Raw genomic sequence first — 15,599 nt, 5'->3', positions numbered from 1 at the left:
TATATATTGTATTTGTGCATCATAAATGATATAAAATGTATGCTAACAGTTCTCAAATTTTTAGTTCCTTAAAACTAATTGTTAGATAATGAATTGTCAAATATTAATATATTAGTTCTTGTATATTGACTAAGATACGTGATTATTGTTCTTTAAAGTTTACGAAGAAAAATATCATTTTGTTGATGTTCTAATTACTATCCAACTAAAGCTTAGGAAAAAATATTGGCAGATAAAAATATCTTTCCCGTTTATCTTATTATTTATTTGTTCAACGTCCCCGCTTTCTAATTTAACACTTAAACAACCTACTTTGATAGCAATACTACAATAGCACATAGTAGGTCCAAGAGGGCAAGTACCAGACCAACCTACCAGAGTCTGTTATAACAGAATTCCATTCCACTACCCCACCCTTTTGGTTACTCTGTTTTAGCTATCATGCAGCAGCACTTAGTACCTAGTCTCATACTATAAATAATGTACTGCACCAAGAGTAATAAAAGAAGATAAATTTGCACTTAATTTTTAGTAGTTTAGAATAAGAGTTTTATCTTGTTCTCAAATACAAGGCCTTCCCCTTGTCCTCTGTTCGTAACAATTAGGTCCGACTAGCCGCCCATGCTGCCATTACCTGCCTTTTCCCCTGCTGGAACCTCTCAACCTGCCTCCCACCATGCTTGCTCACAACAGCCACCAGACCGCCTGAAGAGGTTGCGATGCAATCCTACCCCCCCCAAGGGCATTGGATAGAAAACTCCAAGAAGATTGGGCGCTGTAGCATAAGACCCTAGGATTCTCATGAGTCTTATGGTAGATTTTGGGCCCATGAGCTAAATATGAGCCCACTTATCTTTGTATATATTAAAATAAGGTTTAATTATTTTTGGGCCTTGTATTTTAGTAAGGATAGTTTTATAATTTCACATGCATTAAGTGCACTATTTGATGTGTGTGTGTTGGGAGATAAATTTAATTGAATTGGGAGAAGTCCAATCCAATTAAATTTTGACCATCTTAAGGGAGAGGTGAACCTTTACTTGCTACACCCCATTCCTACATCATATAATCACACTTTGTACATGTCTTTCATACTTTACATGCCTCAAGACACCTAAGCACACATATTGGAGAATTGTGGACTTGATCTTGGATTAGTGGGCTGAACCATAGCTAAAATTTACTAATCATAATTAGTGAAATTTTGGTTCCAAATTTGGCTTTACCAATCAAATTCAAATTCAACTGAAATTTGAATAGAAATTCTAATTTTCCTCCAATTTTGTGATACTTAGGCTATAAATAGAGGTCTTCTGTGTGCATTTTTTGAACTTTGATCATTTGAGAATTACACTTCAAAGTTTAGACCTCATTTGAGACATAAAATTTTGTGCTCCTTCTCTCCTTCTCCCTCCACTCATCTTCTCTTACCTTCAAGCTCTTATCCATGGCTTCCTATGGTGGTGAGCTTGTTCTTGACTCATCTTCTCCTTGAAGTGTTGTTCATTTTCCCATATGGTTCCTTTTTCTCCAATTTTTAACAAATATATTCAGGGGAAATGAAATATCGGAAAGCGCACCGGGTCGTCAAGTATTTAAAATTAAAACGGAGTGATCCGAGAATCGAACTCAGGGAACTTGCTTATTAGACAGTGTTTTATTCAGAAGTAAGGCATTGTTGGAACAAACACAGATAATTGATGGTTAAAAATAGAAATAAACTAATTCTATGGTAAAAATAGTAAATGCAAGTAAGTAAAAGTTGATAGCAATAGGTAAAAAGCGTTGGGTCTTTCTAACAAACAAGTTGATGCATATGAGGATATTTCTGTAATTAATCATGTTCTTGTGTTCTATGTAGTAGCCTAAAGTACTAAACCTCGATCCCTCGTAAGTTTAGACTAATTTAACCTAAGCTTCGTCCGCAGATTCCTCTTGTAAGACTAGGCTTAACTTAAATAGCATTATCATCACAGCATATTTAGAAAATCAAAACCCCACAATCCATCACTGGTAATGTAGTTATTTAGTCCTGCTTTTATCAAGTTCTAAGGCAACAATACATTTCCCAATGCTAAAGTCACCTAACAACACACACAAATGGGTGATCAGGCCAAGAGCATGTAGTAATTAAGCATTGAAAGAAGCATTGAACATACAAAACACAATTAATTAGATATGAAAAGTAATTACATCAACTGTTCATTAGAAATCCCCAACTAGGGTTTTTAGCCAGCCATACATAGAAACCCTAACACAAATGAGATAGAGAGTACAGAATAATTGTTGCTTACACAAGAAGGGGGATCCCTCCTCCTCTTCTTAGCACCTCACAATCACTCTAACACTCACTAATCTCTCTAAAAATATAGAACCCAAGGCTTCTCTGCACAACTCCTCGTTGCTGCCTCTAGAGTTTCTCTCGAATTGTGTGCAAAAATATGCAGCTCTGGTCTCTCAAAATTGTCACCCTAATTCTGACAATTCAGGCTTAAATAGGCTCTGAAATCGTGACGTCGCGCTTAGCGCCACCCTTGCGCTTAGCGCGAGTAAGTGGATTTGGGTTTGGCGCCAGTCATGCGCTGAGCCTAGCTAAAGACAAACATCTCGCTTAGCGAGATGATCTCACGCTTAGCGCGCTGCCTTGATTCTTGTGCTCTGCTAGATTCCCTTGTAATGCTAAGTGCACTAAAGTTGCGCTTAGTGGCGGATGCGCGCTGAGCCCACAGGGTCCGCTTAGCGCGACTGCTCCTTTTAGCACTTCAAGATTTTAGCCTCTTTTGACCTGAAATTGTACAAATTTTGTCATTAATTCCAATTAAAGATACTCTAATGACAGGTATCAAAACATATCAAGATTTATTTATAGATTCCTACAAAAGAACTATAAATTGGGGAACTATACAAGTTTTAGAAAATGTTTTCTATACAAAATTTAGTCGTATAAGACGACTAACAAACTCCCCCAAATTTACAGTTTTGCTTGTCCTCAAGCAAAGAAAGAACAATTCACTTGTCCTCAAGTGACAAAATACAGTGGTTAATCAAAGTGGTGTTTGTTTCACAGAAAAATTTAATCATATGAAATGAATATCATGGAATGATTCAATCAAATGCCCTTCACAAACATGCAGCTTTTCAAAGATAGGAACGTATGCATTGGAGTTACAACTGAAATAAGCTTGTGAGAATGACAGATATCAAGGAAGGATCATCAACCAAAGCCTCACAGTCATTGTTTCACTCAAGCTCTAGTGTTTAGGTTCATTCCATCATAAACAACTAACACAAGTCCTAACCTTTGCATTTCATCTCATACCATACATAAATAAACACACAAAATGAATCCAAAGGACTTTCTAGGCTTGTAATGAGGTTGGGCTGCCAACAAATCATGGTTTTTCAAGGATTCAAAAGCTTAGATTCTAGGAGAGCATTCATCCATAGATAAACCTTTACTTTTCATTCATTCCCACCCCAATACTTGCCTCTTTTTAGGCACTTAGCTTCATTTCATTGATTTGCAGCACACACACTTAAACACTTTTATTTGTACTTCCAGTTCTTTATACACACACACACACACACACACACACACACACACACACACACACACACACACACACACACACACACACACACACACACACACACACACACACACACACACACACACACACACACACACACACACACACACACACACACAGAAAATAGTGTGTATATGCTGCTCTCTTTTGACCATTTTATTTCTTACCCAGTGTCTCCCCCAAATTTGGGACAAATTTGTCTTGAACCAAGCTTTTCTGTGGATGATGCTCTCCTACAACCTAAGACAAGGTAGCAGGAGATAAAACTGTATAGGCTCAAGGTTCAATCAATCAATCAATCATTCAACTCAAAACTGGGTGCAAGGGATAAATCATTCAAGCACGTGGTCAGCTTTTTGGCTAAGTGGCTATCACAATCAAACATGGCCTTCATCATCCTCAATTTCATGCATTCAGTCCATACTTCAGAGATTCATGCAAAAATCAGTACTAAATGATAGTCATTTCTCTCAAAATTTAAGGATCACACTCTCACCGGGTTACGGTTAATGCATTCCTTAACAATCAATCTGACAAACTGACTAATATTTTCAGTCATACTACTAATCACATGTTCTTTCTCTTCTAATGGCTGCAAGCTTGATCAAAACAGAATCTATACATTCCAGTCCACTCAATTCATACAATTTCTCATTCAAATCAATCACAACACTTCATTTCATACAAAACAAACCACTGAATATCATATTCAATCAGTTCACTGCTCAAACATGCTTTTGTACAAGCTACTACTACTAACAAAATACTGAAATTTAAAGACTGAAATTTAAATAATTGAAACATAAAGCATAAAATAAATAAACTAATAAAAATAAATTGTTCAAAATGCAAAAAGATAAAGATCCTGTCAATCCTCTTGTGGTTGATCCTTTGCATGCTCATTAAGATCCAACACTGGAGCAGCTTGTGGATCCTGTGAAATGGGCTACTCTTGCTCCAATGCTGGTGCATATGGCTGAGAATCATCAATAATTGGTGTTGGAGAGACAAGAATTGGAGAAGTAGGCTCCTGAGCTGTGTTCGACGGCCGGCAAGTGCATCGGATCGCGCAAGTAGTATAAAATGGTGAGTGAATACCGAGTATCGAACTCTTGGGGAACTTGTTTTACTTGGTAAAGCTGTGGTTCAGTAAATAAGTGCCTTTGGATGAAAGTTTGGTGCGTGGTATGGAAAAGTATGCAACTAAACTATTCAAAAGTAAATCACGTGAGTAGTGGTGTGTGAAGACAGATAAAGAACGTGTTGATCTTCCTACGGGATGACTGATGTTATTAAGGATGTTCTCTATCTAACAATGTTCATGTGTTCTATGTTGTCTCCTGGACTACTAAAACCTGATATCTCATGCAAGTTTAGCCTAATCCTAATCAAGCGTCGTCCTCAGATCCCTCTTGTTGGACTAAACTTAACCAAAATCGCATTAAGACATACATAACAACAACTAGGTTACCGTACCCCGATCCCTCGTGACAATACGATAAACTAGGCCCGTCCTATCTAGTTTTAAGGATCAAACCATTTCCCAATGTTGAGTGACCCTAACTAAGCATGCATCTACGTGATCAAGGCAAAAGCATACTAGCATGAAGTACTGATAGTACAGAGAACACATAAAACATCATCAGATAGATATAAAAGTATTTACATCAAGTACCCCATAGGAAGAACCAACTCCATAGCAGGGAGGCTTCTTTTACAACAAAGAGAAGAGAAAGCGAAAGGTTGAAGAATTACAGGTTGGGAATGGGCCAAGCCGGCCTACAGGGGCCTACGACCTGGCCTACATAAAGTTTGGCCTAGACTGGTCTATTTAATTAAAAGGTTAGGCTCAGGCTTTTTTAAAACCCTATTAAATTAAATAGATCAGGCTTAGGCTTATTAAAAAGCCTTATAAGCCTGATAGGCTGGCCTATATATATATATATGTATATATACTTATATTATTTTTTGGGTACAATTAATTATTTTTTTGAAACTAGCAGACTTTGATTACACATTACTGCTCCATAACTTCCATTCCTATAATCAAGTAAGACTTTAATTACAATTTAGGTGTGAGTCATGTGCCCCTTTATATTCCTCATTATTTTTATTGGCTTTCTTATTCCTGTTAATGTTTCCTTTTCCTTTAACTTTCTGATCGAGGCCGTACCCGAATCAAATAAACATGAAAATGCAGTAACTAGGAAGTGATCCTAGGTCGTTTCCCAACGAGCAGTGACAAACCAAATGTTCATAATATACTTGCAGTACCAGTAACGATGGGGGGGGGGGGGGTTTGGTTGTTTGGTAATTAAAGAGCAGAACAAATAAAATGGAATACGAAACTACTAATATTAAAAACGGGTTGTTTCCTCTGATTCAGAAGCCACTCTCTTATCCTGGGTTATGGAGAATTCGTCCCTAACAGTCAACCACTTAATCCAACCCTATTTCAATTTACTAAGCGAAAATCAACTTAGGGTTTTCAATACGTGATTAGGCACCACATACACCAGTTAGCCCTTCGTCCATTAAGCATGAACGCAAGTTAGGCTCAGAGGCAATTAATCGAACACGAAGCGTGCACTGATTAATATTCACGAAATTGGGATAACTGGTGAAGGGAAAACTGCCAGGAAACCACATTACAAATGAAACCTCAAAGAGAGTTGGGCTTCGTCCTCAAAAGGAAACAACACCAGAAAATCTAGCCTTCCATGGATTCAAACAGAAAACGCAAATGAAACATGAATAGAAACGTAAATGAAAGCAGAAGAAGAAGCAAGAATGAACTCGTAATTAGAAGCAGAAAACGGAAATTTGCATTAAGAACGAAAACTGTAGCAAGGGAACAGAAAAACGTGAAAACCTAAAACCAAAGCTCTGAATAATGAAAATAGCATAACAGAATAGAATGCCCTGCACGAATCCCAAGGCAGCTATTTAAAAAGAGTCACTCAAAGTCACTGGGCCCTATTACAATACTTTGGCCCAAAACAAAATAAACATTGAACAACATAAAATAAAATTGTGAAATTTCCTAATTAGAAATTAACTAAGGTAAGCGCTTCTTTATTTGCCCTCTTCAAGTCCACAACCAAAATCCGGATTAAGCCCAATGTTTCATTAATTCCTGAAATTAGATTAAAAACATCAAATTAGCTAAATGAGCCCAAATAATAAAACTGCCTAATTAATTGACAATTAAGACCAATCAATAATTAAAATGGTGCAAAAAGGGTTTAGAAAATAGAAGAAAATGATGGCACATCAAAACCCCCCATACTTAGCCTTTTGCACTCCTGGGCAAAATGAAACAAAGAACAAAATCCAAGGATGTGAAAGGGAGACAAACAAAAACATTCACATATTTCTCAATGAACATCAAGGAATGAAAGGAATGGGTAACATCTAACATAAGGAGATCCAAAAAGTCAAGACATTCATGAAAATCATCCAAGCAACCCAATCATGGCAAAATAGTTAATCAGCTCAAGAATGAAAAGTGATAAAGCCTCACAAGATATACACTCTATCTCTCAAGTGTCTAGGCTACTATTTACCCTCAAAGCACCCATGAAAGCAAACACCACATAAACTTGGCAAGATTCTAAAATTGACAATCAACCCATAAACACAAGCACATGAGGATCAAAAGGTCTTTTAAGGTTGTAATGGGGCCAAGGACAAGGTATGGAGAAATATGGAATAAGTGGCTAAATCCCAAAGGAATAGAGGAGCAAAGGGGAATAAGTGCATATTAAAAAAAATAAGAAAATATAAAGAAGTAAAGATAAAAATTAAACATGAAGAGTAGAACCAAGAGTTTCATCATTCTTGTGCCATTTAAGATCTTATTCACTCAACTTTATTGCTTTTCTTTTTCTTTTTTCGAATTTTTTTTTTCGATTTTTTTTTTTTTTTTACTCTTTGGCCTTTGAGAGACAACATTTCATTCAGCATGTCCAACATTTAACCAATATACAATGTACATCAAGTATGGCCCAAAATACATCATGAAGCATAGCCAACAAAACAAGTTGTCCAATGAAACAAAAACCCCCCACACTTATTCCCAAAACAATTCCAAAGCTCCAAAATTCCTTAAGGATATGGTAATATCATGGTTTTTCACTTAAGGCTTGTAGTGAGCTTCAAAACAAGGAAAGGGAAACAAGGCTCAAAAGGGCTATCAAAGGAATTAATTGAAGGTAAGTCCATTTGGCTAGAAGCTTATAAGAACAAAATTGCCTTAATCATTTCCAAATATGCATGTGAATTAGGACGCATCAACAAGAATCAAGCCAAGGCTATTGTGCAAGCAATCAATGGGGCAAAACACACCAAATGATTATAATGATGGATGGCTCAAATTCTCACAAAGGTAAAATCATCACTTTCAAATTGAGCTTTCAAAACTATCATGACATGTAGAAAAGAATCAAGGATTTCAAGTCACAAAATGTCAAGAACTTTTATTTTCAAAACAATTACCCATTTCTTGAACATATCCTATAATTCAAAGAAAAACATGCAAAGTCGTACGTGCACATGAAATTGACCCAAAATATTAAACTGAGAATCCGACGAAACTAACAACATTAACAAATTAACACAACTAACAAATTAACAAAACCAACAAAACTAGCAAAACCAAAGAACACTCCCCCCCCCATACTTAAACTACACATTGTCCTCAATGTAGCACAATTAAAAGATTAAAAACAATTAAATCATCAAAGAGAATCGGACAAGTGTAATAAAAGCAAAGAAGGAGATAGGAAAAGAAAAACTCCCTAAGTCATGGTGGAGGAAGAGTAGGGTGGAGTAAGGAAGTCTCTTCCACCACTACGTCCACTAAAGAAGGGTTCGTGAGGAATGGCTTAAGTCGATGTCCATTGACCTTGAAGCTCTTGTTTGTGGAGTCGCTTTTGATCTCAACTGTACCATAAGGAAAAACATTAGTAACAACAAAAGGACCAATCCACTTAGACCTCAACTTACCACTCATGAGTCCAAGCCTAGAATTATACAATAACACTTTTTGCCCAACCACAAAGTCTTTTTTAACTATCATGCTATCATGGAACTTCTTGGTCTTTTCTTTGTAGAATTTGGCATTCTCGTAGGCTTCTAGGCGGATTTCATCTAACTCACTCAGTTGCAACTTCCTTTCCTCGCCAGCTTGATCCATAGAGAAGTTGCAAGTCTTCACTGCCCAGTATGCTTTGTGCTCAATTTCCACTGGAAGATGACATGCCTTTCCAAAGACAACCCGATAAGGAGACATTCCTATGGGTGCTTTGTAGGCAGTCCGATGTGCCCAGAGAGCATCATCAAGCCTGGTACTCCAATCTTTCCTGCTTGGCTGCACAATCTTCTCTAGAATTCTCTTGATTTCCCTGTTAGAAATTTCTGCCTGTCCATTAGTCTGGGGGTGGTATGGTGTGGATACCCTGTGTACCACCCCGTACTTTTTAAGCAGGGCATGCATTGTCCTGTTGCAAAAATGGGTTCCTTGATCACTAACAATTGCTTTAGGTACTCCAAACCTGCAAAACAGATTAGACCTGACAAAGTCTGCGACAACTTTAGCATCATTAGTTCTAGTGGGCTTGGCTTCCACCCATTTTGAAACATAATCAACTGCAAGGAGAATATAAACATAACCAAAAGAGACAGGAAAAGGACCCATGAAATCTATACCCCAGACATCAAACACCTCACAGAATAGCATAGGTTGCTGAGGCATTTGTGGTCGCCATGTAAGTGTATTTCCTGCTCTCTGACACTGCTCACAAGTGCTGCAGATCTTCCACGCATCTTTAAAGATGGTGGGCCAATAAAAACCACAATCAAGCACTTTGCGAGCTGTCCTTTGAACACCTAGATGACCTCCCGGTGCGGAAGAATGACAGAACTGCAGGACTGAGTCAGTCTCATGATCTGGAATGCACCGTCTAATGACCTGATCACTGCACAATTTCCACAAGTAGGGGTCATCCCAAATAAAATGCTTAGCATCACTTTTAATCTTATCTTTTTGGGCCTTAGATGCTAAGGGAGGAAAAACAGAGGCAACTAAATAATTGACAATGTTAGCAAACCAGGGAGTAGAAAGAGAGTCAGAAATACTATACAATATATACAAATGATCATCCGGGAAATCATCCAGAATAGGTGAATCTGCATCAGAGACACGTTCGATCCGACTCAAATGATCAGCAACTAGATTTTGTGCTCCGCTCCTATCACGGATCTCCAAGTCAAACTCTTGGAGCCAGAGCATCCATCGGATCAACCTAGGCTTAGAATCAGCCTTCTTCAACAAGTACTTTAGAGCTGCATGGTCAGTATAAACAATAATGCGAGTACCAAGCAAATAAGATCGAAATTTTTCAAGAGCAAAAACTATGGCTAGAAGCTCTTTCTCAGTAGTAGTATAATTTGCTTGGGCAACATCTAAAGTCCTAGAAGCATAATATATCACCCTGGGCAATTTATCAATTTTCTGAGCAAGGACAGCCCCCAATGCATAATTTGATGCATCACACATAAGCTCAAAAGGGGCTGTCCAATCAGGTGCCTGGATGATGGGGGTGGTAGTCAACGCTCTTTTGAGGCAATCAAAAGCCTCTTTGCATCTGTCATTAAAGTCAAACTCCACCTCCTTTTGCAGCAAATTGGACAGTGGAAAGGCTACTTTGTTAAAATCCCTTATAAAGCGCCTGTAGAAACCTGCATGACCAAGAAAAGATCGCACCTCTCGCACACAAGAGGGGTAAGGCAATTGTGAAATAACAGAAATTTTTGCAGGATCTACTTCAATACCCTTATTGGAAATAATGTGGCCTAAAACTATACCTTGCTCAACCATAAAATGACATTTTTCCAAATTTAGAACAAGGTTAGTTTCAATGCATCTATTCAAAACTTTTTCCAAACTATTCAAACAACCATCAAAAGAGGATCCATATACAGTGAAATCATCCATAAACACCTCTATGCAATTTTCTAAAAATTCACTGAAAATACTAATCATGCACCGCTGGAAGGTACCAGGGGCATTGCACAGGCCGAAAGGCATCCTCCTATAAGCAAAAGTGCCGAAGGGGCAGGTGAATGTGGTCTTTTCCTGATCCTCAGGAGCAATAGTAATTTGCATATAACCAGAAAAACCATCAAGGAAACAGTAGTGGGATTTACCTGCCAGGCGTTCAAGCATCTGGTCAATGAATGGCAGGGGAAAATGGTCCTTTTTGGTAACCTGGTTCAGCCTCCTATAGTCAATGCAGACTCTCCAACTGTTCTGCACTCGAGTAGGAATCAGCTCCTCCTTCTCATTTCTGATCACTGTGAGGCCAGTCTTTTTCGGGACTACCTGGACGGGACTCACCCATTGGCTGTCGGAGATAGGATAAATGATTCCAGCTTGCAAAAGCTTGGTTATCTCCTTCTTCACTACATCAAGAATCACCGGGTTGAGTCTTCTCTGTGGCTGTCTTACTGGTTTAGCTCCATCCTCTAAATTTATTCGATGCATACATGTGGATGGGCTAATACCAGGAATGTCCGCCAGGGTCCAGCCTATAGCCTTCTTATGCTTCTTGAGAACTGACAACAACTTCTCCTCTTGCTCATCAGCAAGGGAGGCAGATATAATCACTGGAAAACTCTTGCTATCATCCAAGTAAGCGTATTTTAAATTTGATGGCAGAGGCTTCAATTCTGGTGTGGTCGGCTGGACAGTGGTAGAAGGAGATGGTTTCTCAGCCTTTACCTCATAAAGAAAGTCAGAGATATGTGTACTCCCTGAAACATGCTTAGTCCTATCTAACTCTATAAAATCAATCTCAAGAGGTAAAACACCACCACCAGGCATGCAATCAATATCACTCTCAGATTCACTCTCAGTATCAAATTCAGACATATGATCAAGTACAATTTCAGACTCAATGCATGAAAAGTGAGAGGCATGCAGATTAGAATAAAGATCAGTCATGTATTCATCAACAACATGGTCAATTATTTCAGCACGAAATACAGAAAGATCTTCAGATGGGTATTTCATAGCATCCAGAATATTAAAATGAACAGTTATATCACCAAACTCCATGGACAGTGTGCCTGCATAAACACCTATCTTAGTTCTAGCAGTTTTCATAAAGGGTCTTCCTAGAATGATGGGAACTGATCCTTGAGAAAATCCATCTTCCATATTCAAGATATAAAAATCAACAGGGAAAATCAGTTCACCAACTCTAACTAAGACATCTTCTATGAAACCAACAGGATAGGCAACACTTCTATTAGCTAAATGAATTACCACATCAGTTGACTGCAAGGGACCTAGAGATAGAGAATTAAAAATCGACAGAGGCATAACACTAACAGAGGCTCCTAAATCTAGCATGGCATTGTCAAACTTACTATTCCCTATAATACAAGGTATGCTGAATGTACCTGGATCTTTGCATTTTTCAGGAATTTGAGGAACAGATTTACCAATCAATGCGGAGACATTTCTGCCCATGCTAATTCGTTCACTTCCTTTAAGCTTCCGCTTATTAGTGCACAGCTCCTTCAAGAATTTGGCATATCTTGGAATTTGCTTTATTGCATCCAATAGAGGTATGTTTACCTCTACTTTTCTAAATGTTTCCAAGATCTCTTTCTCTGCCTCTTCCATTTTTTTGTTGGAAACTGCTCTTGGAGGGAATGGAAGAGGGGGAATGTGCTGCTTCTGCAAATCAGAATTACCTGTGGAAGAAGATTCACCTGCACAGAAATTGTTAGGTAGATTTTTGTCATCACCTTTTTCTGGAATAGAGTGAAGTTTGGCAGGTTCATTTGCAGATGAGGAAGGTGCTACGGGTTGAGGTCCTTGACACTGCTTTCCCGACCTCAATGAAATGGCACTGACATTTTTGGGATTTTGGACAGCTTGAGAAGGTAGCTTGTCAGAATTCTGGGACTGTTGTTGATTCAATTGAGTAGCCAATTGTCCCATCTGATTGGTTAAGCTCTGAATGGAGGCTCTGGTCTCTTGCTGAAACTGCATGTTCTGCATAGTCATTTGCCTCACAAGTTCTTCGAGGGAAGGTTGTGGAGGGGCCTCAACTGTTGGCTGTTTCTGGGGTTGTTGTTGTTGTTGGATTGGTGGAGGAATGTATGGTCTGCTTGGGCCAGCAGCATTTTGGAAGGAAGGAGCAGGCTGCTGTTGTTGTTGCTAAGGGCTGGACCATCTGAGGTTAGGGTGATTCCTCCATCCAGGGTTGTATCTGTTGCTGGAAAGGTCATAATTGCTCTGCTGTGGTTGATTTTGCTGCTGAGGTTGAGGAGGTCTATTGTAAATATTTGCAGCATAAGCTTCAGGCTGCTCAATTGCTCCAGGTTGCTGCATGGAAGGGCAAAGGTCTGTATGGTGGTCAGCAGAGGAGCACAAACCACAAACCCTTGCGACAGGTACAGATTTCTGATTCAAGGCCAGCTGGGTTACCAAGTTGACCAACGCATCCAGTTTGCCTTCAAGCTTCTTAGTTTCAGATGATGCAGATGGGTTTGTAGCTACCTCATGCACTCCTCTAATGACTATGGCATCATTTCTGGCACTAAACTGCTGGGAGTTGGAGGCCATATTCTCAATTAAATTTCTGGCTTCAGCAGGAGTCATGTCTCCAAGGGCTCCACCACTGGCAGCATCTATCATACTTCTCTCCATATTACTAAGTCCTTCATAAAAGTATTGGAGAAGAAGTTGTTCTGAAATCTGATGGTGGGGGCAACTGGCACATAGTTTCTTAAATCTCTCCCAGTACTCATACAGGCTCTCTCCACTGAGTTGTCTAATACCTGAGATATCCTTCCTGATGGCTGTGGTCCTAGAAGCAGGGAAAATTTTTTCTAAGAATACTCTCTTAAGGTCATCCCAGCTCGTGATGGACCTTGGAGCAAGGTAATACAACTAGTCCTTTGCCACTCCCTCTAATGAATGAGGAAAAGCCTTCAGAAATATGTGATCCTCTTGAACATCTGGGGGTTTCATGGTGGAGCAGACAATGTGAAATTCTTTCAAATGTTTGTGCGGGTCTTCATGAGTCATACCATGAAATTATGGGAAAGAGTGATCGAACGGAGATTAAGAAAGGAGACTCAAGTTACTGAGAATCAATTTGGTTTCATGCCGGGAAGGTCGACCATGGAAGCGATTTATTTATTACGGCGGGTGATGGAGCAATATCGCATGGCCCAACAAGACTTGCACTTGATTTTTATTGACTTGGAGAAAGCGTATGATAGAGTGCCTAGAGAGATTTTGTGGAAAGCTCTAGAGAAGAAAGGGGTTAGGGTTGCATATATTCGAGCTATCCAAGATATGTATGATAGGGTATCGACTAGTGTTAGGACACAGGGTGGAGAGTCAGACGATTTTCCCATCACAATTGGTTTACATCAAGGGTCAACCCTTAGCCCCTACCTTTTTACCTTAATTCTGGATGTCCTCACGGAACAAATCCAAGAGATAGCGCCAAGATGCATGCTTTTTGCAGATGACATAGTCCTCCTTGGAGAGTCGAGGGAGGAATTGAATGAGAGGTTGGAAACTTGGAGACGAGCTCTAGAAACACATGGCTTTCGCCTAAGCAGAAGCAAATCGGAGTATATGGAATGTAAGTTCAACAAAAGAAGGAGGGTTTCTAACTCAGAGGTGAAAATAGGAGACCATATTATCCCTCAAGTCACACGGTTTAAATATCTTGGGTCTGTAATACAGGATGATGGGGAAATTGAAGGGGATGTGAATCATCGCATTCAAGCAGGATGGATGAAATGGAGAAAAGCATCGGGGGTGTTATGTGATGCAAAGGTACCGATCAAGCTAAAGGGAAAGTTTTATCGGACTGCGGTAAGACCGGCGATTTTGTACGGAACAGAATGTTGGGCGGTCAAGAGCCAACATGAGAATAAAGTCGGTGTAGCGGAGATGAGGATGTTGCGGTGGATGTGTGGTAAGACTCGACAGGATAAAATTAGAAACGAAGCTATTAGAGAGAGGGTTGGAGTAGCGCCTATTGTAGAGAAGATGGTGGAAAATAGACTTAGGTGGTTTGGGCATGTAGAGAGAAGACCGGTAGACTTTGTAGTGAGGAGAGTAGACCAGATGGAGAGAAGACAAACAATTCGAGGCAGAGGAAGACCCAAAAAGACTATAAGAGAGGTTATAAAAAAGGATCTCGAAATTAATGGTTTGGATAGAAGTATGGTACTTGATAGAACATTATGGCGGAAGTTGATCCATGTAGCCGACCCCACCTAGTGGGATAAGGCGTTGTTGTTGTTGTTGTTGTTGTTGTTGTTTGTGCGGCTCTTCACCTGCAAGGCCATGAAACTTTGGAAGCAAATGAATCAATCCAGTTTTAAGAACATATGGGACATCCTCATCAGGGTATTGGATGCACAAGCTTTCATAGGTGAAATCAGGTGCAGCCATTTCCCTTAGAGTCCTCTCACGAGGTGGAGGTTGTGCCATGTTCTCAGAATGTGCAAAATCAGAATGCTCAAAATTATAATGCTCAAGTTCAGGATGTTCAAAATCACCAATAACAGAATGCACAGATTCACCAGTTATGGAATGCTCAGAATGATCCAAAGGTATAAAATGATGCCTAACTAATCTATGAAATGTCCTATCTATCTCAGGATCAAAGGGTTGTAAGTCAGATGGATTGCCTCTAGTCATACACTACATTCAGCATGCACACAACTAGTTGCCTTGTCATGTAAATAAAGGTGTAGGTTTGAACTACAGCTACCCTCAAATGATATCCAAATGACTTGAAATTTTGTGAGCAACCTTATAAAATGATGAGAAGATAGCACAAAAAATTTCAGACAAAAATTCAAAGTCTAACTATGAAAGCTAAAATTGGTAGGTTAAGAAAAATAAGTGAATAAAACTTGAAAAATAAAAAACTTTTGACAGAATCGCTTTTTTTGGACGATGGA

General features: G+C 39.2%; 1 non-coding gene across 1 annotated transcript; it reads left to right on the top strand.

Moving 5' to 3' along the window:
* The first annotated feature begins 13,360 nt into the window (after positions 1-13,360).
* Positions 13,361-13,467, top strand: LOC113002240 (small nucleolar RNA R71). The gene has a single exon (XR_003267784.1). It is a non-coding gene; the product is annotated as a small nucleolar RNA R71 (small nucleolar RNA).
* Positions 13,468-15,599: the final 2,132 nt, after the last annotated feature.

The sequence above is a fragment of the Glycine max genome, chromosome 7 (assembly GCF_000004515.6).
Source record: "Glycine max cultivar Williams 82 chromosome 7, Glycine_max_v4.0, whole genome shotgun sequence".
Classification (NCBI taxonomy): Eukaryota; Viridiplantae; Streptophyta; class Magnoliopsida; order Fabales; family Fabaceae; genus Glycine; species Glycine max.
Note: the sequence above shows the minus strand (reverse complement) of the source record. Positions and strands in the feature narration are given on the sequence as shown.